Source organism: Lactuca sativa, chromosome 5 (assembly GCF_002870075.4).
Source record: "Lactuca sativa cultivar Salinas chromosome 5, Lsat_Salinas_v11, whole genome shotgun sequence".
NCBI lineage: Eukaryota > Viridiplantae > Streptophyta > Magnoliopsida > Asterales > Asteraceae > Lactuca > Lactuca sativa.
In genome coordinates, this window is record NC_056627.2 from 110,277,877 (window position 1) to 110,304,079 (window position 26,203).

Genomic DNA, 26,203 nt, shown 5'->3' on the forward strand with positions numbered 1-26,203 from the left:
ACGTTTCGGCAGTCGCGATGTCATGTTTATCCTAATGCAAAAGGATAATACTTTTATGGCTATATTTTCCCTATTACTATTACTTTGTGATACATTCACATAAACAATGAGGTAGACGATATATTGTTAAATAGTAGTCCTTCGCAGGAAAAACCATCTTTGTTACAGCAAAACATACAAGTCTTGGTAGAAGACTACTTTCAAAACATACAAGTCTTGGTAGAACACTACTTTCAAAACATTTGGGTCTTGGTAGAAGACTACTCTTATACTAATAGGAAATATGGGATTTTCTAGGGTTTTCATACTTATATCAAATGTTTCATTCAAAGATTTACATGGCATTCATAACAGCTTTCCAAAACAGGATAATGACACTTAAATACTTATGAATTCACCAGCTTTATGCTGATACCCGCTTTCAAAAGAACTTATATTCTCAGGTCACCAATAGACAGGTACGATGACCAGGTTTTGAGAAGACGGAGCACAGATAAGACTCGTCTTTTATTTTGATTACATATTTTGGTGTCTTATTACAATGGAAGAACACACATGTATTAAAACATTACTTTTAATGCAATGGATGATGTTGTTGCTTGTTTCCTACATTACATTGTTATGATACTTCACATGACGTCCTCCACCCCTGAACGTTTCCGTCGTTCTTGGTTTTGGGGTGTGACATTATAAAAAGCGGAAAAACATTCCTTACAATGCAGTTATAAGTGAAAACTATGCTATTACATATTTCCTAGCAATCTATCATAATTCGTAAGCGGCAGCTCAAAAATCCAATCTTCGAACCATGCGATTCATATCCATCTTCGCGATCAGATTTAGCATGCTCTTACTTTTAAGCTTCCTTCCTTTTGCTTGATCCTACAAAACATCAAAATGCAACCTTGTCACATCATGTATTAAGAATCAACAATTAGGAACTTAATAGAGTTAGATAGTGAACTTACCTGAAGAAGAATCAAACTTTTTGATTCTACCTTCTTTCAGATCTTTCGGGTAGTCAGCGCAGCTTCGCTTCCAATGCCCTTCTCTTGACAATAGAAACATAACTCTTAAGTAGCAGCTCAAAATTCTAATCATTGAATCAGGCTATCAAAATCCATCTCTTCACAATCAGATTCAACTTATTCTTCCTTTGAGTTTCGTTTTGTTTCTTCGATCCTATAAATCATCAAAATGCAACGTTGTCACATCATGTATTAAAAAAAATTAGGAACATAATAGAGTTAGATAGTGGACTTACCTAAACTAGAATCAAACCTTTTTGACTTTAACTTCTCTTAGATCTTTTAGGTAGTCAGGGCAGCTTCGCTTCCAATGTCGATTCAAATGGCAGTAGAAATAAGTGTACTCTTTGGCATTTGCACATGGAACTATATCGGAACTGGCTTTTCTCTTATGGTCAAATCTTCCGACCATAGCCAAATCCCTTCCCATAGAAGAATGGATCTTTTCTAGACTATCAATGTCAATGTCTATATCCATGGCAGCTTGGCAAGTAGATCCTCCAATCAAATTTGCTTCACCATTGCACCAAATAATTGATGATTCAGCAACAATAAGCAAATATATAAGATCGATAAGGATCATGTCGTGATCTGTCATATAGTAGTCTTTAACAAAATTACTATATGACTCGGGAAGTTACTGAATAACCCAGTCAACAGCCAACTTCCTCGCGAAGACGACACCCAACATTCCCAACCTGTCAATGTGTTACTTTGTATCCAAGACATGTGCACACACAGACCTTCCATCTTGGTGTTTGCTAGCCAATAGGGCTTCACTGACCTTGAACTTTTCAAGCCTTCGAACTTGTGGGTCAGGGAGAATTATTGAAGGAGGTGGAAGAAGTGTAGTATGATATTGTTGAATATCATCTTGATGTGGAAAGATTTTTCCAAACGATTTGGGAAGACCATAGTGGTCAAAACTAGACATCTACAAGGGAGAAATTCAAGTTACTTGATTTAAGTCCTTAATATAACACCCAAATGAAATATTAAGGCTAGGACCCAACATAATATTTTACAATTCGGAAGAGGGATGCTGTAATCCAATTGCAAAATATTTGAAGGTAGGTAAATGATGATTTACAAATTTCCACCATGAAAAATGAAAATGAATTTTAGGTTTTAAATGAATTGCAATTCCTAGATCCTTGGAGATTCATTGAACTTTTCAATGGCATGTTTAATCTCGATTGTGCCCTTCAGGCTTGTGACTGGGATGCCGAGGATAACAAACAATGTGTGAATAACCATGCAAATTAGCTTGGTAAACCCAATGTTACAAATCACATAATCAATGTATCGGTTAACCACACAAGCTCCATTGATCTATGATTAACATCAAGCTAACCTTTGCCACGCACTGTCAGTCCTAGATTAGTGTGCCGGTTAACCACACATGCTCCATTAACGACTTAACAAGGTGCAAAGTGCAATTTCATGGGATATCACCATATTCACATTTTTCCTATAGTAACTAAGATTGACAGTTTAATAAAAGTTTAGTTACTTTATAATTATCATTATACTTATAATGAGAATTAGTGTCCTATCCTACCCATTCGAGTAAGGACCCTCCACCAGTCAAGGAAGCGGTGGTGAGAGTGGTGTTGGAGCATGGAAATGCTCTACAAATAATGAGTGATAGTTAGGTTGTATTTTTCCCTTTATTGTATTGTTGGTGTATTTTATCTCTCCCTCGTATATAAAGGGAGAGGTGGTCATTTTCTTATTATGCACCTTTTATAAAATGTAATCCTAGAGAGAGAGAATGTAATGGGATCTCTCCTACCTAGGGAGAGTTTTCTCTCCCACCATTGTTCTTCATGAATATTATTATTATCTCTCTTTTCTTTCTCATCTTCTTAGAATTCTCATCATGATCTTCATATTTTTATATTTTGATACACGATAAATCTCAAGATTATTCTTCCGCATCCACCGTTCGTATAAAAATGGGTTCCTACACTTGGTATCAGAGGCGTACCTTGAAGGTTTAATCGACTAGTTCAAGGGAACGACACCTGTTCGGTGATGACTGATGAGTTTCCTATTTTTTTTGGGGTGATTCTTACTTAGTAGAATAATTATGTTGCTGCTGCTCAATCAAATTCATTGCTGGAAATTTTTGTTCTTGGTGTTCTTAGTATGTTTTCTGTTGAAGAAATGAAGAAAAATGGGAGAAGAAATTAATTTTGTGGTCTCCAAAATGTTGAAGAAATTGTTCCAAGGGTTATTTTGTTCCTAGAAATGAGAAGACACAAATTATTGGGCTTATTTTCTTTGAAGTGGTGTTCTTTTTTTTACCCAGCAACTATTCTTCTCAAAGGTATGGAGTTCTTGTTCTTCATAATTTTATTGTTGTGAATCTTTCAATTGAAGAATTTTGGAAGTAATATGTGTTTTCATAAATCACTTTGTCCTTTTTGCTCTTTTGGGTAAAGACTGTTCCACTTATATTTGTCTTCCCAAGTAAAAAACCATGTGACTATGACAAATCTCATCACCTTTTGTCCCTCTAAAACCCACCTGCACACTCTTCATTTTTCCTTCCCAAGACTATTTTTTTACTTAAAATGATTTATAAAAGATCCCCTTATTAAAATATGAATAAATGGCCTTTGAGGTACCATTTTTCATGACAAAATAGCATTTTTCGTCATATATTCAGCTCTTCTCGGAGCCCCGAACCACAACCGAAAACTATTTGTCACACCCCGCTAAAGCGGAAACACAAGGTATGACAGCGATAACGGTTTCATTGCAAAAGATAAAGATACATCACCATAGCAGTATTTAAAAGTTTACAACCCATAGCTTAAAAGAAACAAAGTACAAGTTTTTCCAAAACAACATTAATCAAAATATAACTTCATAATAGCTTCAACACGATGCATCATGCTCTATGATGATGAATCTTTACATTCACTTACTAATGATTTCCTGAAAAAGCATGTAAAACGAGTGTCAACTATGAAAATAGTTGGTGAGTATCACAAGTTTATAGATCGAGGGTACAATAATGCTTTTCGTAAGTACAAGTACATTGCTTTAACGATAAAACAAAGTTGATTGCTATTAAGGAATACAAGTTTATTGCTATAACGAGAAACGCGTTTGTATGTGTATGAGCAAACAATGAGTCTCAACCAAACCTATGACTGAAGCCCTATCGAGATCTATGCTTATCGTTCCATAGATGAATATGGTATCATGCACTCCAGCGATTCGGGCGAGTGAGGAGTTGTCAATTCCTAATAGCGCTATCCATAATGACCATTGGCTCAAAAAGTTAATGGTTAGAGATAAGGGAAGGGCCTTAGTACGATAAGTTCTCATGTTCCGTGTTGCATAGACATACATAAAGAAACATAGCAATACAATAGCAATCGTGTTTGATACAAATCAATTTAAATACAACATACAAATAATAGTTTTTCTGGACATGTTTTTCCACCCCAACACATAAAAACTGAAAATAGGGGAGTGCGTGAATACTCACGATGTTTTGTGTAGGCACAATCGGTACTTCGGGATGCACCAACGTCTTACTACCGGGACCCTACGACATCAAACACACGCACTAGTGAGTTTCCATGTCGATATCTAATGCTAATATACTAAACTCTACATATAGGGAAATGCCAATTTATGTTTTAGTATTGGATTTTATATCAATTAGTTACACTTTTTGTGAAGTAATGAAATTCTATATATCGGGCGATTAATTACAACCTTGGAATATAAACTTTCCAAATTTTTAAGTCTGTATAACAACATAAATTCACGAAAAATAGCATTCGAGGGATAAAAATTCTAAAACTTTTTATTTAACTGTTATTACACAATACTAAGTTGGGAAAAATATAAAAATGGATTTCCAAGCTGTTTAATTATATTTTATGATTTTTGAGCATTTATTTAAATAAAAATTGAAATAAATAGAAAACAGTTTCCAAAATTACCCAAACTTTTTATTTAATTGTTATTATACATAACTAGGCTGGTAAAAATATAAAATATATTTTTCAGTGGGTATTTCTATTTGTCCTTGTTTTATTCCTTTAAATAATCATAAATTAAAGAAATAATATTAAAAAGTTAAACTAAATCACCATAATTTTTTTGTAACATCATTTACAGTGCAAATAACCTTGGAAAAATATCAAAAGTGGTTTTCATAATGCATAAACGGGTTTTGGGTATTTATGTGTATTTAAGTGCATTTTAATGCAATTAATTTTAGAAAATAAGAGAAAAATAGTTTACAGTAGAGAAAAATATTAAAAATTTTTATGTAACCTCCTACTGTATAATATTATATTCTGGTAAATGTTCATGAATTTTGGATAATCAGAACTATTTCTCCCATTTTTAGACCATTATAATTACCAAAAATTGGGAAAAATAGTAAGACATGATGAAAAATCTTGAAATTATTTTCTGGAGTCACCCATCACAGGTAAGGTATGCGAAAATTGTTAGATAAAATTTTCATATCCTCTAAGGTGGTTTTGTAATTTATCATGTCCTAAAGAAAAGAAAATTAGAAATCGTATTAAACAGTAGCAAAAATTGCTGAAATTTGGTGAGGGATCATTATTCCCCATGCTTATCATCCATGAATTTATTTAGGATTTATTGACCTCTGGAAGTAATTTATATGATTTATGCCCTTGGTTTTAGCAATAACTCTAATAAATCAAAGAAATAACAAAAGCTCTTGAAATTTCCCAGATTATCTCATGCATGTAAGGGCTTTCGAAAGGTAAAATGTAAAATAATGTATTCAGAAGACAAATGAGGGTAATGATTCCAAACAACTTAAGAAAAGTTGCATGCAATAATGCATGAAGTGTAAATGTGGCTGAAATTCATGAATTTGTGTAGTCCATTCAGTGAGGTTTTAAACCACGAAATTTCAACCATCATTCACTAGATATGTTAATTTTCTAAGGTATTTTTCCTCAGATTTATGGTTGGGTTTAAGGCCATTGATTATGCAAGACAAAAATAGTGATCACAGAAAAAGAGCTGTATGCGCAATCTTTTTGTAAAAATTGCCAAAAATCGGATATTTAATATTTTACAGTAAGACCAGTTGGTTTTGAACGTTAACACGTGGAGCTAACCAATACAAAAACAATATCATGATTTGGTTAAGAAATGACTGAGTTATGACCGTTCAAAGTCGAACAAAGTAATCTGGCAGATTGCATGTTTGCTTGTGTGCATTATTAGGGTATTTCAACAAGAACATCATGCATGTCCTTGGTAAGGCCCGATTTCTAACACATGCATGGAATGAATGAGCATCCAAGATGTACTAGAAATGGTTTAAATGCTTTTGGTCATGCATGAACACAAAAGAAATGGAGAAGAACATGAAATATTATGTTTTGATGTCACATGATCATATATGCATCTTTTTCACTCCTTGCATGGGTTTGATCCTGGATTTTCACCATCTCTTACACATGCATTGTGTTATGGTGAGAATCTACAAACCACAAGAGAAAATATAAAGATTTCTAGCCATGGAATGGCATAGAATCCGAAAAGAAGAGAGAACTATGAAAGAAAAGGAGTAGAATCATGTAACTATGGAAGAAGATGGTGTTGTTTACCTTTGTTATGATCTTGAGGGAAGTAAGAACACTTCAAGGGCTGCACAATCTCGAAATTTTGCAGAGAAATGAGAGGATTTTCGTGATTTTAGAGAGAGGGAAGAAGAGAGTGAAGTGTGTGAAGAGTGGAGTGTAAGAGAGTGGAGAAAGAAGAGGTGCAGTGAGGGTTTTGACTTAATGATTGAAGTTTTTGGGAAGAGGGAGCATGGGGAGGGGAGAATGGCCAGATTTTTGAGTGGATTAGGGCCTTCTCTTTCCTCAATTCAAATTTTATAAAAATCCCTCCTTAATTTTTATAAAAATCTAATTTTTATAAAAGTGATTATTAAGCAAATTTGGATTTATTTAAAATCTTGTTTTCAACAAATGAATTATGATTAATACTTGGTAATTTAGTTTCTATTTCATTGACTATAATTCTTAATTTCATTAATAACAATTTGATATTAGGAAGTTTATAGCCAAATTTTATAAAGTTTTTAAGCTTTATAATTTATAACTTTGGATTTTTGGCTCTTTAGGGTTTTTGCAATATTGTTTGATATTCACAACATGTTGAAGTATAATTAGAATGTTTTAATTTATTTTTAGGGTTTTATACCCTATTTCAATTATAACAAAGCTTGAAGCTTTATTCTAATTATAGTATTGACATTTCCTATTGTAGCTAAGCAACTTACTAGAATTGTAAGTATCAAGTATATTAGTCCTAGATCTTAGTTGGATCCTAGTTTATGCAAGATTTTTGACCTAATTTATACTACTAAGTCATGGCATGTTGTGCATGAATGGTTTTTATAAAGATGCATGAGTCCGAAAATGACATGAATTGACAGTTGTCACAGTATCCCCCACTTAAAAAGAATTTCGTCCCGAAATTCGTTCTATGTCATCGTTTGACGTCGCAAGGGAAAAGTTGTGGATACTTTTCCTTCATGAAGTCCTCGCGCTCCCAGGTGTACTCCGGCCCGCGTTTTGAGTTCCATCGAACTTTCACAATCGGGATCTTACTCCGCTTCAGTTGTTTTACCTCCCTGTCAAGGATTTCTATCGGTTCCTCAACGAAGCTCAGCTTATCATTGATCTGAATTTCCTCCAGGGGTACTATCAATGTTTCGTCGGCTAGACATTTCTTAAGGTTGGAGACGTGGAATGTGTCGTGAATGGCGCTTAACTCTTGGGGCAATTGAAGTTTATACGCTACCGGACCAATCCTTTCAAGGATTTCAAAGGGTCCAACATATCTCGGGCTTAGTTTTCCCTTCTTACCAAATCGTGCAAGCCCTTTCCAAGGCGACACTTTTAAAAGTACCTTGTCTCCTACTTGGAATTCTAATGGTTTACGACGATTATTCGCATAACTTTTCTGACGATCTCTAGCAGCTTTAAGCCTATCCTTGATGATAGCAATCTTGTCAGATGTTTCCTGGATAAGTTCGAGTCTAGACAACTGTCTGTCTCTAATTTCTATCCAGCATAAGGGCGAACGACACTTGCGTCCATAGAATGCCTCATATGGAGCACATTGAATACTCGTGTGGTAACTGTTATTGTAGGAAAACTCAATTAGAGGCAAATGAGTATCCCAATTTCCTTTGAACTCAATGACACACGCTCGTAGCATGTCTTCCAATGTTTGTATTGTTCTCTCCGTCTGCCCATCTGTCTGAGGGTGGTAAGTTGTGCTCAAATCTATCTTGGTTCCTAGTGCCCTCTGTAACATCCACCAAAATCGAGATGTAAAACGACTATCTCTATCAGAAATGATAGATAGGGGTACACCATGCAGAGAAACAATTTTGCTACCGGTGCCGCTCCGGGAATTAATTCTATCCAAAATTCGACCTGCCTGTGAGGGGGTGAACCGAGCAATTCCTCCGGAAATACTTCGGGATAGTTTTGAACCACCGGAATCTCCTTGAGTTGCTTAGCTTCTGGTACTCTTTCTAGCACGTGGGCCATGAATGCAATACAATTCTTCTTCAGGTACTTGTGAACCTTCACGCTTGATACTATGTTTAAACTTCTTCCTGGCTTCTCACCGTGTATAATAAGGGTTTCTCCATTAGGGAGAGGCATTCTAATGACTTTCTCATAACAAACAATGTCCGCTCTATTTTTGGATAACCAATCCATTCCCACTATCACATCAAAACTACCTTGTTCTATAGGAATTAGGTCGATGCTAAAGAGTTTATCAGCTAAATTCAGAGTACAACCAGGAATTATATCACTAGCCCTAATTTCATACCCATCAGCAAGTTCAATAGCATAAGCATTCCTCATCTTTCTCGATTTCAAGCCAATTAACGGTCTAAATGCTAAAGAAACAAAATTCCTATCTGCTCCTGCATCGAATATTACTAAAGCAAAATGGTTGTTCAGGAGGAACGTACCTGTTATCACTTCAGGGTTTTGACGAGCTTCTTCTGCACCAATCACAAAGGCTACACCTCTTGACCGTCCAACTTGATTTCCTTGAAAGTTTTGCCTGGCTTGGGCTTGTCCATTGTTACCAGGTCCATTGTTCAGTTTGGGACATGCTCTACGGAGATGATCAGTACTCCCGCACTCGTAACATGTCCTTTTTCCCTCCTTATTCACCTTACAATACATCGAGTAATGGCCTGTTTGCTTGCAGTTTTGGCACACCGAGCAAGCTCCCTTGTGATGGAAGTTACACTTATTGCACTTCGGAAGCGGTCCTAAGTACTGCTTTCTCTCCTACACTTCCACGACTCCCTATTCCTGAGTTTTCATTGGTTCTTGCTCCTGAGCTCTTACCATAAAGTTTCTTGAGACCTTTTGCTTCCTCCCTGACTTGCCTCCATGCTTCTTCTCTCCCTGATCTGCTGGCTTCCTCTTGCTACTAGAGTTTTCCTTTGCCGATGCTCCCATCCTTATCACATCATTGGTTAGTCGATTTGCTAGACTTACTGCACTTTGAATGGTAGTTGGGTTTGCTGAGGTAACCATTCCCCGAATCTCTGGTGCCAGACCCCAGATGTAACGATCTATCCGTTTCTCCTCAGGAGTAACCATGTGAGGTACCAGTTTTGCTAGTTCATGAAATCGAACTATGTACTTCTCTATTTGTGTTCCAACCATAGAATGGTTCCAGAATTCAGATTCAAGCTTCTGAAGTTCATCCTTGGGACAATACTCCTCTATCAGCAGCTTCTTTAGGTCTTCCCAAGTTAGCTGATATGCCGCTGTACGGCCTCGGGTTTGCACTAGAGTATTCCACCAGGTTAATGCCCTATCTTGGAATAGGCAAGATGCATACTCAACTTTGTTGCGCTCGAGGCATTTGCTAATGTGAAGGACCGACTCCATGCTGTCAATCCATTTCAGTAACCCGACCGCACCTTCCTTTCCATGGAACTCCTTAGGTTTACAGGCCATAAAGGACTTGTAGTTACATTCTCTTTCATTGTTTCCCCGGTTTCCTCCACTACTTCCTTGGTTAGCATTAAGTCCTGCAGTTACCTGAGTAACAATGTTTGGAATTGCTTCCAAGAGCTGTTGTGCTACAACTTGAGCAACATCGGGTGTTTCGTTCTGTGGGCGCCCGCGATTAGGCCTTCCAGACATGGTTCTAAGACACAAGAGTAGAAATACGTATAAATACATAAAATAATGTATAATATTTAGTTCACTACTATTTTGAAAACCGTAAGTGTCGTCAAACTAATGGTTTGCATTAATACTATGCATATAGGTTTTAGAAAGGAAAGAAAAGAAAAATCTTTTTATTCGACCATTGACTAAGAAAATTCTAGGGTTTGACCTCATAATAAAAGTTTTCAAACATAAAAATATACTTCTCATCACCATTTGAAATAATCTTAAAACCAAACCAATACATCAATCCCAAAATAAAGTTTTAAATGTTTTTTTCCCAAAAGACACCCAATCATGGGTTTTCATTTCATGACAAAATAAAATAAAATACTGAAATCAGAACCATATGTCAATCGCTATCCCAACAAGAAACATCAACACCACAATCAGTAATAGCCCTCCAAGCACATAATATGCGGTCATCGTATGACCTGCCTCTCGTCTAGCAGCACTAGCAGTGTCAGCAGTCTCTATCGAATGTTGATATAGGATTTCCATTCCTGCCAAGACTTCATCCAAAACTTCTCGATGCCCAGCTATCACAACGAGACTGTGACGTAGACCCGCTGCTATCGACTGCAATCTCCGGGACTCCTCCGGGGTCATACCTGGCTGTCTGACAGGTATCCCTATGACTTGCTGAGGTGAGGGTGCTCTCGGTCCTGCAATGCTGGGTCCTACCCCGCTAGGTCCTGCCGTGCCAAGTCCTGCTGTGTTGGTGGCTATCCTTTCTAGAATCGGAACACTCTTCCTCGCCGTCCTCTGAATATGAAGTCCATAAAGTGGCGGCTGTGGCAACACCGATGCAGGTGATGCCTCGCGTCGTTGACTCGGGGCGTTGTCATTGCTGATCTCCACCGAGTTTCTTGTACCTTCCGTGTCCTCCGATGGGTCTTCTTCTACCGAGGCGGGGGGATTACGTCAAGGGATGATAGTGACGTAGCCGGACTCATCGACTGAGGCGGTAGCACGGGAAGATGACGATATTGACATAGTGGACTGTGACATAGTTTCAATGAGATATGAAATAAATGACAATAAATGCCTATAATATGCAATGCTTACACATACCAAAATTAACCTTTTGAAATTTTGAAATAAATTTTTCTCAAATATTTTTGTTGAGCATATTCCCATTATAATTAGCTCAAGCTTTGTATAAATCTTTTCTTAATTAAACATAGGTGATCAGGCTATTTTTAATCGAGGTCCAATAATACAACTCCCGACCTAATTATACTAGTAATATGTTTGATGTAAAAAGAATTTCTTTGTAAGTTTTAGTTATAGGTTGTGTTTTCTTAAAGAAAAACCGATGTTCTCTATAACTTTAGCTCTGATACCACTTCTGTCACACCCCGCTAAAGCGGAAACGCAAGGTATGACAGCGATAACGGTTTCATTGCAAAAGATAAAGATACATCACCATAGCAGTATTTAAAAGTTTACAACCCATAGCTTAAAAGAAACAAAGTACAAGTTTTTCCAAAACAACATTAATCAAAATATAACTTCATAATAGCTTCAACACGATGCAGCATGCTCTATGATGATGAATCTTTACATTCACTTACTAATGATTTCCTGAAAAAGCATGTAAAACGAGCGTCAACTATGAAAATAGTTGGTGAGTATCACAAGTTTATAGATCGAGGGTACAATAATGCTTTTCGTAAGTACAAGTACATTGCTTTAATGATAAAACAAAGTTGATTGCTATTAAGGAATACAAGTTTATTGCTATAACGAGAAACGCGTTTGTATGTGTATGAGCAAACAATGAGTCTCAACCAAACCTATGACTGAAGCCCTATCGAGATCTATGCTTATCGTTCCATAGATGAATATGGTATCATGCACTCCAGCGATTCGGGCGAGTGAGGAGTTGTCAATTCCTAATAGCGCTATCCATAATGACCATTGGCTCAAAGAGTTAATGGTTAGAGATAAGGGAAGGGCCTTAGTACGATAAGTTCTCATGTTCCGTGTTGCATAGACATACATAAAGAAACATAGCAATACAATAGCAATCGTGTTTGATACAAATCAATTTAAATACAACATACAAATAATAGTTTTTCTGGACATGTTTTTCCACCCCAAAACATAAAAACTGAAAATAGGGGAGTGCGTGAATACTCACGATGTTTTGTGTAGGCACAATCGGTACTTCGGGATGCACCAACGTCTTACTACCGGGACCCTACGACATCAAACACACGCACTAGTGACTTTCCATGTCGATATCTAATGCTAATATACTAAACTCTACATATAGGGAAATGCCAATTTATGTTTTAGTATTGGATTTTATATCAATTAGTTACACTTTTTGTGAAGTAATGAAATTCTATATATCGGGCGATTAATTACAACCTTGGAATATAAACTTTCCAAATTTTTAAGTCTGTATAACAACATAAATTCACGAAAAATAGCATTCGAGGGATAAAAATTCTAAAACTTTTTATTTAACTGTTATTACACAATACTAAGTTGGGAAAAATATAAAAATGGATTTCCAAGTTGTTTAATTATATTTTATGATTTTTGAGCATTTATTTAAATAAAAATTGAAATAAATAGAAAACTGTTTCCAAAATTACCCAAACTTTTTATTTAATTGTTATTATACATAAATAGGCTGGTAAAAATATAAAATATATTTTTCAGTGGGTATTTCTATTTGTCTTTGTTTTATTCCTTTAAATAATCATAAATTAAAGAAATAATATTAAACAGTTAAAATAAATCACCATAATTTTTTTGTAACATCATTTACAGTGCAAATAATCTTGGAAAAATATCAAAAGTGGTTTTCATAATGCATAAACGGGTTTTGGGTATTTATGTGTATTTAAGTGCATTTTAATGCAATTAATTTTAGAAAATAAGAGAAAAATAGTTTAAGTAGAGAAAAATATTCAAAATTTTTATGTAACCTCCTACTGTATAATATTATATTCTGGTAAATTTTCATGAATTTTGGATAATCAGAACTATTTCTCCCATTTTTAGACCATTATAATTACCAAAAATTGGGAAAAATAGTAAGACATGATGAAAAATCTTGAAATTATTTTCTGGAGTCACCCATCACAGTTAAGGTATGCGAAAATTGTTAGATAAAATTTTCATATCTTCTAAGGTGGATTTGTAATTTATCATGTCCTAAATAAAAGAAAATTAGAAATCGCATTAAACAGTAATAAAAATTGCTGAAATTTGGTGACGGGTCATTATTCCCCATGAGTATCATCCTTGAATTTATTTAGGATTTATTGACCTCTGGAAGTATTTTATATGATTTATGCCCTTGGTTTTAGCAATAACTCTAATAAATCAAAGAAATAACAAAAGCTCTTGAAATTTCCCAGATTATCTCATGCATGCAAGGGCTTTCAAAAGTTAAAATGTAAAAAAATGTATTCAGAAGAGAAATGAGGGTAATGATTCCAAACAATTTAAGAAAAGTTGCATGCAATAATGCATGAAGTGTAAATGTGGCTGAAATTCATGAATTTGTGTAGTCCATTCAGTGAGGTTTTAAGCCACGAAATTTCAACCATCATTCACTAGATATGTTAAGTTTCTAAGGTATTTTTCCTCAGATTTATGGTTGGGTTTAAGGCCATTGATTATGCAAGACAAAAATAGTGATCACATAAAAAGAGCTGTATGCGCAATTTTTTTGTAAAAATTGCCAAAAATCGGATATTTAATATTTTACAGTAAGACCAGTTGGGTTTGAAAGCTAGCTCGTGGAACTAACCAATACAAAACGAATATCATGATTTGGTTAAGAAATGACTGAGTTAGGACCGTTCAAAGTCGAACAAAGTAATCTGGCAGATTCCATGTTTGCTTGTGTGCATTATTAGGGTATTTCAGCAAGAACATCATGCATGTCCTTGGTAAGGCTCGATTTCTAACACATGCATGGAATGAATGAGCATCCAATATGTACTAGAAATGGTTTAAATGCTTTTGGTCATGCATGAACACAAAAGAAATGGAGAAGAACATGAAATATTATGTTTTGATGTCACATGATCATATGTGCATCTTTTTCACTCCTTGCATGGGTTTGATCCCGAATTTTCACCATCTCTTACACATGCATTGTGTTATGGTGAGAATCTACAAACCACAAGGGAAAATATAAAGATTTCTAGCCATGGAATGACATAGAATCTGAAAAGAAGAGAGAACTAAGAAAAAAAAGGAGTAGAATCATGTAACTATGGAAGAAGATTGTGTTGTTTACCTTTGTTATGATCTTGAGGGAAGTAAGAACACTTCAAGGGCTTCACAATCTCGAAATTTTGCAGAGAAATGAGAGGATTTTCGTGAGTTTAGAGAGAGGGAAGAAGAGAGTGAAGTGTGTGAAGAGTGGAGTGTAAGAGAGTGGAGAAAGAAGAGGTGGAGTGAGGGTTTTGACTTAATGATTGAAGTTTTTGGGAAGAGGGAGCATGGGGAGGGGAGAATGGCCAGATTTTTGAGTGGATTAGGGCCTTCTCTCTCCTCAATTCAAATTTTATAAAAATCCCTCCTTAATTTTTATAAAAATCTAATTTTTATAAAAGTGATTATTAAGCAAATTTGGATTTATTTAAAATCTTGTTTTCAACAAATGAATTATGATTAATACTTGGTAATTTAGTTTCTATTTCATTGACTATAATTCTTAGTTTCATTAATAACAATTTGATATTAGGAAGTTTATAGCCAAATTTTATAAAGTTTTTAAGCTTTATAATTTATAACTTTGGATTTTTGGCTCTTTAGGGTTTTTGGAATATTGTTTGATATTCACAACATGTTGAAGTATAATTAGAATGTTTTAATTTATTTTTAGGGTTTTATACCCTATTTCAATTATAACAAAGCTTGAAGCTTTATTCTAATTATAGTATTGGCATTTCCTATTGTAGCTAAGCAAGTTACTAGAATTGTAAGTATCAAGTATATTAGTCCTAGATCTTAGTTGGATCCTAGTTTATGCAAGATTTTTGACCTAATTTATACTACTAGGTCATGGCATGTTGTGCATGAATGGTTTTTATAAAGATGCATGAGTCCGAAAATGACCTGAATTGAGAGTTGTCACACTATCTACCGGAGTCTCCTAAGAAGCCTCCCCGCAAACCCTGTTTGGCCTTGGTTCACAGCTTCTCAGTTAAGCCTTGGTCCGCAACCTGTTCTCCTAGCCAAGAAGCCCACAGCCTTCCTGGCCCTCAGACCGAAGCTCGGATCCCCAGGCTCTTGCCCACTTCATCTCGAACTGCTATCTCGCCTCTACCGCAACTCGGACCGCAATCACTTCCCGACTTCAGTATCACTTCTTGTCGGTCCACAGGCCCTTCGCTCCTAGCCTCCATCTGTAATTCACTCACCTCTGATCCGCACCCAACCTTACCATCCGCACCCAAACCATCTCCCACCGCAACCACCCTTCTTCAGCCCTCCTCCATCAGCAACCTTCCCTTCTTCTTCTAGCCTTCAGCCCCTCCCTCCTCCCGTCCTCCTTTTTCCTCCTCCACCCTCCTTTCCTCCCTCCTTTGCCCCTCTCATCAGCCCCTCCTTTTTTTTGAAACCCTCTTTTTTTTTAAAAAAAAATCTTCACTTTTTTTATCTATTAAGCCATTTTTTTAGTATTATTTATACTTTTTTCAAATTTTTTTAACGCCATTTATTTTTCATTCAGCTAATATTTTTTTGTACCAATTTTTTTATTTAGCCATTTTTTTATTTGAACCAATTTTTTTAATACGAATTATTTTTTACACCATTTTTTAACACTAATTTTTGCCACAACCGAACCTTGGATAGTCACATTGGTTCATTTCATGCCGATTATAGGCAGTAACCTTATCCCCCCCCCCCCCCCCTTTATAGAACGACTTCGTGAATGAGGTCTATTAACGGTAAGACTAACTTGTCTTATATATATATATATATATATATATATATATATATATATATATATATATATATATATATATATATATATATATATACACTTATTAAACTTATAATAATATAATAGTATAAGGGTTGAGTTTTAACTTTTAAAACTCTAGGGTATGGAATTAAAGTATTCACATGTGAGACTTTATAAATTCCAGAACTTTAGGGCAAGTTTTGAAACTTGTCAAAACTTTTGTTTTCCATAACTTATGAGTTTAATGTGGTTCTTATAAAAAAAAATTCATGTTCCATAACTTTACGACATGTTATTGTAGACTTTAAAACCATTTAAAAATAGTCTTGAAAATGAGACCATTCATTTTCCATAACTTATGAGTTTTAATAACCTTTTAAACGAAAAACTTTTCATTTTCCATAACTTGAGAACATGTTATGGATTTCATTAAGGCAATTAGATCATATTTTTAACTAATAAAAATTATCAAATAATTTATTCATGATCTGACTAAACTCATATGTCAAGATAATTCATATAAAAAATTTACCATAAAATTAGCTTATCATTTAAACTCTTAATTCTTTTAAAGTTTGACAATTATCATTTCATTGGATGAGAATCGTCATTACCATGTCAACAAAATAAAATTCTATGAACTAAAACATTTTGAGGTAATGATCCTAATCCAAAACATACTAAAAAACTCGAAATTCTGCACACTGGGGCACCTACTCGACGAGTTCATGAACTGGACTCGCCGAGTTCATGCTTTACTGAGTGGACTCGTCGAGTTTGTTCATGGACTTGGCGAGTTCATTAGACAGAATGCAGGAAATGCATTTTTCCAGCTTTGAAACTTAAGCAAGCATCAAATATAAAGAAAACTATCCTAGGCTCTTATACCACTGATGGGTTTTGTATACTCTAACATCCTATGATGCACATACAACCCTAAATGCTTTGGATCTATGTTTTCTCTAATTATACATGCAATATTGTTTCCAAAGCATTAAGCCTACAACTACCATGCAATTGACATAAACAACATAAAATACTAGTTAGGAGTTTACCTCTTTATATAGCTTGTAGAAGTTGTTGTATTTGGCCTTTAAGAAATTAGTGCGCCAAGTGTGACACCTCAAATGGTTCACAACACACCTTAGACAAAGGATGACTATTGAGGGAGTTTATGCACACTAAATTTTGTTATGGCTCTCCAAGAACACTCTAGCAAGACTTGTGCAACCAGTTTTAGGCTATAGGGTGTCATATATATAGTGTAGAAATCCAAGATCCATAGGTAAACCCTAATCCATACACTTGTGCTTATTATCCATGATCCTTAAATTAAGAGGGCTAACTCTTTATGATGGGTTTTGAGCATTCTAACACTTCCTAAGTGTACATGCAACCCTATTAAACCTTGGATCTATGTTTGTCTAAGATACATGCAAATAATTATTTTTCCAAGGTTTATATCCTAACTAGCATGGCATGGGCAACTTGACTCAAATAAAGCTAGTAGAAATACTTACCTTGTAGTTGTAGTTGATTCCTTGGAGTTTTAGAGCCTAGCACCAACAGTGTGGATGCCTCAAATGGAAATCACAAATCACCATAAACTTGGAACTTTGAGAGAATAGTCACTACTATCTTGAAATTGGCCCTCTTGTTTTTTCTCACTCAACTAGTGTCCACTAGTGTCAACTAGTTTGATTTCAAGAACCAAAGCCTCTTTTATATAGTGTGGTGGATTAGGGTTACATCCATGTAAACCCTAATACCCATGTCTCTTCATTTCCATGAGATCCATGGGTTAAAGCTCCATGGAGTATCCATGGACTTTCCATGCAAGCCTAGCCCATTCCAAATAAGCATTAGCCCACACTATATAAATATAGAAGCCCATATTTAATTAGTAATATCTTTCATCTCTAAATTAATCCTAGATTAATTATAGATCAATACTAATTAAATAATATGATCTTATATTAATATATTAGAACTTATAATATATTAATAAATCATAACTTGTACTATTCTCAAAAGATTATCCATAAATTGTTCGGGTGAAGTGCAACCCAAATGGACCATGCCGGGTCGGGTGAAGTACATACCAAATATAGTTATGGGCTTAGACACTATATCCAATAGTCTCCCACTTGGATAAGTTTAATAACTATAGTTGCAAGTATGACTTCAGGAACCGATCAGCAATCGTAGCTCTTTAAATTCTGTTGAACTAGAACGCGACATTTTAGATAAGTGATCATATAATCCTCTGTTCTAGATATCAACCGGACAAATACATGGGACATGGTCTTACTTATTGTCCAACATTTGTTTCCCGATTCCCAATTTGTTTGACATAGAACTTAACTAAACACATCAATTTAGTTCTGACAGGGCCCGGTACATAGGTCAAAACAAAATCATCGAGGGGCCCAGATATCGCTTCTAATCCAAGAAGGAACAGATAAACTTCGACTCATATGTTTGTTCTACCACTCATTGAATTATAAACAAAGGCACGTTTTATAACATCGAGTTACCAATGCGTTTTCGTACAATCAATGTATAACCAAGTCGTAAGTAACAAATCATATCTCTAGGTTTGAAGAGTTATATGATATTACCGTCTCACGATCACTCGAGATAAAATTCCATGAAGTGATTCCAGTGAGCGTGGGTTGAGTCCAATGCTCAGAACTTATGAGCACTCATGATTGTTGTAGCCATGTCCAACACCTTAGACCTCTGCAACCAATCATGACAGTCTTGATTCATACCTACTTCCGACATATGACCGACTGTGGAGGTTGAATAATATGATATACCAAACATAATTATTCTAGAAGTCAAAACATGCAAATGAAATATAGTAAACGATCGACAAGAGATAGCAACACTTTACTCATAAATAAAACACCTTTTATTCATCATCTAATGTCAATTACACTTATTTCATCCTTCAGCCCTATGCTCCGAGCATGCTGGAGATGCTTAACGCTACTTAGTCCCTTCGTGAGGGGATCTGCTGGGTTCTCATATGATGATACCCTCTTTGCCACGAGGATTCCTTCTTCTATGCGATGTATGATAAAATGTTATTTTCTCTCGATGTGCCTGGATCTCCCATGATCTCTTGGTTCCTTGGCTAAGGAAACCGTACTATTGCTATCACAGAAAATCTCCATTGGCTCTTTTATAGCTGGTACAACTCCAAGGTCTCCGGTGAAGTTCTTTAGCCATATAGCCTCCTTTGTTGCCTCGCTTGCTGCTATATACTATGATTCACAAGTGGAATCAGCCACTGTCTCCTGCTTCGAACTCTTCCAAGTGATTGCTCCTCCGTTTAAGGTAAAGACCCAACCCGACTGAGAGCGGAAATTATCCCTATCAGTCTAGAAGCTAGCATCACTATACCCTATAACTCTCAAGTCATCACTCCCACCAAGGTTAAGGACCCAATCCTTAGTCCTTTGCAGGTACTTGAGGATATTCTTTACCGCAGTCCAGTGTGCCTTGCCAGGGTTCCCCTGATACCTGCTAACCATGCTCAAAGCAAAGGCTACAGCAGGTCGAGTACACGTCATAGCATACATGATCGATCCTACACCTGAAGCATAAGGTAGTCGACTCATTTCTACTATCTTAGCCTCAGTACTAAGGCTTTGTGTCTTACTCAATCTGGCATTACTCTGAATGGGTAACTCACCTTTCTTGGAGTTATGCATGTTGAATCTTTTCAACACTTTGTCCACATAGGTGCTTTAACTAAGTCCAATTAGTCTTTTACTCCTGTTTCTCAAAATCCTTATCCCTAGGATATAGGCAGCTTCACCAAGGTCCTTCATAGCAAAACACTTCCCAAGCCAGGACTTAACTTCCTGCAGAGTTGGGATGTCATTTGCTATGAGTAGTATGTCATCCACATACAACACCAAAAAGCTGACTATACTCCCACTAGCCTTGACATACACACAAGACTCATCTTCACTCCTAGAAAAGCCAAATTCCTTGACCTTTTCATCGAAGAAAAGATTCCATCTGCGAGGTGCTTGCTTTAATCCATAAATGGATTTCTCAAGCTTACACACTCTATTAGGGTACTCGTTGCTGACAAAACATTCTGGCTGACTCATGTAAACATCTTCAGTCAACTTTCCATTAAGAAAAGCGGTTTTGACATCCATTTGCCAAATTTCATAGTCATGAATGCAGCTATGGCTAACATAACCCTAATAGACTTAATCTTGGCTACTGGAGAAAAGGTCTCATCATAATCCACTCCAGGAATTTGAGAAAAGCCCTTTGCAACCAGCTGAGCCTTATAGGTGTGGACATTACCATCCATGTCGGTCTTCTTCTTAAAGATCCATTTGCACCCTACAGTCTTACGACCTGGTACATTCTCAACCAAGTTCCAAACTTGATTGCCATACATGGATTGTATCTCGCTATCCATAGCCTCTTTCCATTTAGCAGACTCAGGGCCTGCCATGGCTTCCGTGTAGCTGTTAGGTTCATCCAGACCTACTAGTGTCTCATCACTAATAAGTGTCTCACCTTCCGCAGTAATATGGAAACCATAGTAATGCTCAGGTGCATTCCTAACTCTCGTGGAACGCCTCAGAGGCACAGACTCATCAATTGGCTCAACCGAAGTTTCCTCCTCAAGTTGAGGGCTAGGGTTTGAAGTACCTTCACCGCTTGACTCTTGAATTTCTTCAAGATCAATTTGCCTCCCACTGTCTCCTTGGCTTATAAACTCTCTCTCTCTCTCTCTCTCTCTCTCTCTCTCTCTCTCTCTCGAAAGACTCCTCTTCTTGCTACAAAGACCACATTATCACTAGGTCTGTAGAAGAGGTAACCAAAGGATCTTTGTGGGTAGCCAATGAAAATACACCTCTTGCTTCGGGGTTCTAGCTTATCATGAGTCTCGCGCCTCACAAAAGCCTCGCAACCCCAAATCTTGATGTGGTCTAGGTTGGGTAGTTTACCAGTCCACATCTCGTGAGGAGTTTTGGCAACTTTCTTTGTAGGGACTAGATTAAGAATATGGGCGGCAGTCTCTAAGGCATACCCCTAAAATGAGATTGGTAGCGAAGCTCGACTCATCATGGAACGAACCATATCCAACAAGGTTCGATTACGCCTCTCAGCTACACCATTCAACTGTGGTGTCCTGGGAGGTGTCAATTGTGAGACAATCCCACATTCCCTAAGATAGTCGAGGAACTCTGAACTAAGATACTCACCACCTCGATCGGATCGAAGCATCTTAATGTTCCTGCCCAATTGATTCTCGACTTCCTATTTAAATTCCTTAAACCTTTCGAAAGTCTCTTACTTATGCTGGATTAAGTAGACATATCCATATCTACTGTAATTATCAATAAAAGTCAAATAATAACGATTAGCATCCCTTGTGGCATGTTTGAATGGTCTACACACATCCGTGTGTACAAGGTCCAACAAACCTTCTCCCCTCTCACAAGAGCCTATGAAGGGTGACTTTGTCATTTCTCCAAGTAAGCATGATTCGCAACTATCATCTGACTTTAGGTCAAACGACTCCAAGACTCCATCCTTTTGGAGTTGGCCTATGCGTTTCTTGCTTATATGTTCAAGACGACAATGCCATAATGATGCTTTATCCAAGTTATTATTATTAATAGAATCAATACACATCACATTATTTCCTAAGCTGTCTACAACAGACACAGCTTCATACACACCATCACAAGATAATGCTTTAAAATAAAGAACATTATTAAAGAAAGAATCAATAGAACCAACTTCATTATTAAATGAAAAAGGTAAACCCTTGTTTATACAATGCATGAAAGAAAATAATATTTCTTTCCATTTCTGGCGAGTAACAACATTTATTCAAATCTAAATTTAACCCACTTCTTAGCGACAAAGAATAAACTCCAATCTTGGTGACAGGTGTAACTTTCCTATTTCCCATGATTAAGTTTATACTTCCTTGCTCCACATTCTCACTTCTTCTTAGTCCCTGCAAGTCACAACAAATATGAATACCACAACCGGTATCAAGGACCCAAGAGTTAGAATTGGGTGAGTTATTAGAAATGATAGTGTAAATACTTGCATGGTTGGGTTTAACTTTCCTATCCTTCACATCTTGTTAGTACTTGGGGCAGTTCCGCTTCCAATGTGCCTTTTCATGGCAATAGAAGCATTCAGCCTCTTTTGGGTCAGAAGAAGGAGTGATGAAACCTTTCTTGGTTCCACTTGAAGAAGAGCCATCAAGGTTCCTAACCTTGGTACCCTTCGAAGAACTCTTTCTCTTCTTCCCTCGTCCTTTCCCGATTGCCAAGACAGGGGCGGAGTTGGTAGGAGTAGGAGTAGTAACAACCGCCTTACCCTTAAGACCACTTTCTGCGGTCTTTAAGAGTCCTTGAAGTTTGCTGAGAGTGACCTCTTCCTTGTTAATGTCGTATGTCATGCGGAATTGATCATAACATGAAGGTAAGGAGTGCAAAATAATATCTATTGCTAGCTCCTTGGGGAACTTCACATTAAGCTTCAGCAAACGTTCCATAAATCTTTGCATTTTCTGCATGTGGCCCGCGATGGGTTCACCATCCTTCTTGCGAGTTGTTATCATCGAGGAGATGATTTCATACCTTTCTTAACGAGCACTTTGATGGTATCTTTCCATCAAGTCTTGGTGCATCTCAAAGGGGTAGAAATCTTCATAGGATTTTTGGAGATCCGTGGTCATAGTGGCCATTATGATGCATGCCACTTTGGTGGCATCCCTTTCATGTGCCCTAAACTCAGCGATCTCTTGAGGAGTAGCACCTTTCTCATCAATCTCCTTAGGCTCCTTATCGAGGACATATTCCTTGTCCTCGTAGCGAGTAATCATTCTGATGTTTCTGATCCATTCATTAAAGTTGGATCCATCGAAAGTGACTTTCCCACACAAGTTCATAAGATAAAAGGAGCCACTAGGATTAGAGCCAGAAGCAGCGTTGTTTGCAGACATCTTGTAAGAGAAGAAAGAAAGAATTAGTTTAGATATTGAGATAGTCCTTAATAAAACACCTAAATGTAATATTAAGGCTAGGACCCAATCACAATATATTATACTTAGAAGAGGTATGTCGTAATCTAAGTAATAACATATTTGAAAGGTAGGTGAATGACGATTCACTAATTTCCACCAAAGTCGAAATATTAAAAATATTTAATTTGGTTTTTTTAGAAACTCCTAGATTCTTTTGAGATTCAATGAACTTTTCAAAGGCATGTTTCAATCTCGAGTGTGCCCTCCAAGTTTTGTGACTGGGATGCCGAGGATCACAAAACGATGTGTGAAGTAACCATGCAAATTACTTGGTACCCTTAATAAATTACCCCTCAATCGATGTGCCGGTTAACCACACACGCTCCATCGATACTATGATAAATATTAAGTCACCCTTTACCTACCTTGTTAAGTCTAAGTTAGTGTACCAGTTAACCACACACGCTCCACTAACGACTTAGACAAAGTGTAAAGTGTAATTTCATGGATTAGCACCTTATTCACATTTTTCCTAAAGTAACTAAGATTGGGAATTTAATAAAACATTTAGTTACTTTATAATATTCATCATACTTTTAATGAGAATTTATAAGTCCTTGTCTTATCCGTTCGGCTAACGACCCTCCACTAGTCAAGCAAGCGGTGTGTGAGAGTGGACACCCATTAAGTTGCCATTTTATAGGCAACAACCTTATACCCACCTTATAGACCGGCTTGGTGAATGAGGCGTACTAGCGGTAAGATGACTTTAATATTATACATATATATTATTAACTTGTAATATTATAAGTATAAGGGTTGAATTTTAACTTTTAAAATTCTAAGGGTTGGAACTAAAGTTTTTAATATGACTTTACTTGTTCCAAAACTTGAGGGCAAGTTTTGTAAACTTTCAAAACTTTTCATTTCTTGTAACTTATGAGTTTAATAGAGTAATAAAAATGAAGACTCTTCATTTTTCTAACTCTTGTGTTCTTTTAATGGTTTTAATTCAAGTGACTTTTGGTTTTTCCATAACTTGAGGACATGTTATGGACTCCATTAAAACACATAATGATCATGAATTAATCTACCACATAGGTTACAAATAATTCCTATTATCATCTAAACATCATAAGATCAAGAACATGAGTATGAACACTTTCATGAATCAAAAATTACACATAAAACTTTGTAATTTTGATAACAAGTTGTTGTAAATGGATTAGCAAAGACATTACACCATCTAAAACAAGTTTTCAAGTACCAAAACAATTTAGGTAATGTTTCTAGTCCATTTCCAGCAACTAAAGTCGAAAATTTGCACTCTGTGGCTTCTACTCGCTGAGTGCATGAACCTACTTGGCGAGTAGATTGAAGATACACATGAACTCGGCGAGTCCCCCCATGGACTCGGCGAGTTCATCAGGCAGATAGCAAGTTTTTCGACTTTTTCCAATATTTTGCATCAAGTATCAAACAAACAAGCCTAGGCTCTGATACCAATGATGGGTTTTGAGCATTCTAACGCTTCCTAAGTGTACATGCAACCCTAATAAACCTTGGATCTATGTTCGTCTAAGATACATGCAAATAATTATTTTTCCAAGGTTCATATCCTAACTAGCATGGCATGGGGAACTTGAATCAAATAAAGCTAGTAGAAATACTTACCTTGTAGTTGTAGTTGATTCCTTGGAGTTTTAGAGCCTAGCACCAATAGTGTGGATGCCTCAAATGGAAATCACAAATCACCACAAACTTGGAACTTTGAGAGAATAGTCACTACTATCTTGAAATTAGCCCTCTTGTTTTTTCTCACTCAACTAGTGTCCACTAGTGTCAACTAGATTGATTTCAAGAACCAAATTCTCATTTATATAGTGTGGTGGATTAGGGTTACATCCATGTAAACCCTAATACCCATGCCTCTTCATTTCCATGAGATCCATGGGTTAAAGCTCCATGGAGTATCCATGGACTTTCCATGCAAGCCTAGCCCATTCCAAATAAGCATTAGCTCACACTATATAAATATAGAAGCCCATATTTAATTAGTAATATCTTTGATATCTAAATTAATCCTAGATTAATTATAGATCAATACTAATTAAATAATATGATCTTCTATTAATATATTAGAACTTATAATATATTAATAAATCATAACTTGTACTATTCTCAAAAGATTATCCATAAATTGTTCGGGTGAAGTACAACCCAAATGGACCATGCCAGGTCGGGTCAAGTACATACCAAATATAGTTATGGGATTAGACACTATATCCAACACTTTATTGATTCATCCATAAACTTAGTCCATCACGTATCATAAGCCCAAACCATATATATATATATATATATATATATATATATATATATATATATATATATATATAAACTAATTAGTTTCTATCAATTTATTTAAACTCTTTTGATCACTAAATTAATTCCAAATTAATTTTTGATTAAGAGTCATTAAATCATATGATTTCATATTAATATATTAGAACTTATAATATATTAATAAATCATAATTAACCTCTTATAAAAAAAGTTCATTCTATCAAATTGTCGTGGTGATATCCAACCCAAATGGACCATGCTACTCTCGGGTCAAGTACATACCAATTATGGTTATGTCTTAGAAACCTAACCCAATATGAACCTCAAACACTGGCGCTCAACCCAAGGAGGAAACTCTTGTTGAACCGATTGACCGGTCCATACCTCTAAGACGTTCCTATAGAGTTAGTGTTCCACCTGTGTAATATGGTTTTCATATAACAACTGAATGTGATACATTTATCAGTGATAGTACATTGATAAATCTAGATGAACCTAATAACTACAAAGAAGCCATGGCAAGCCCCGAGTCTGCTAAATGGAAAGAGGCTATGGACAACGAGATATAGTTTATGTATGACAATCAAGTTTGGAAGTTGGT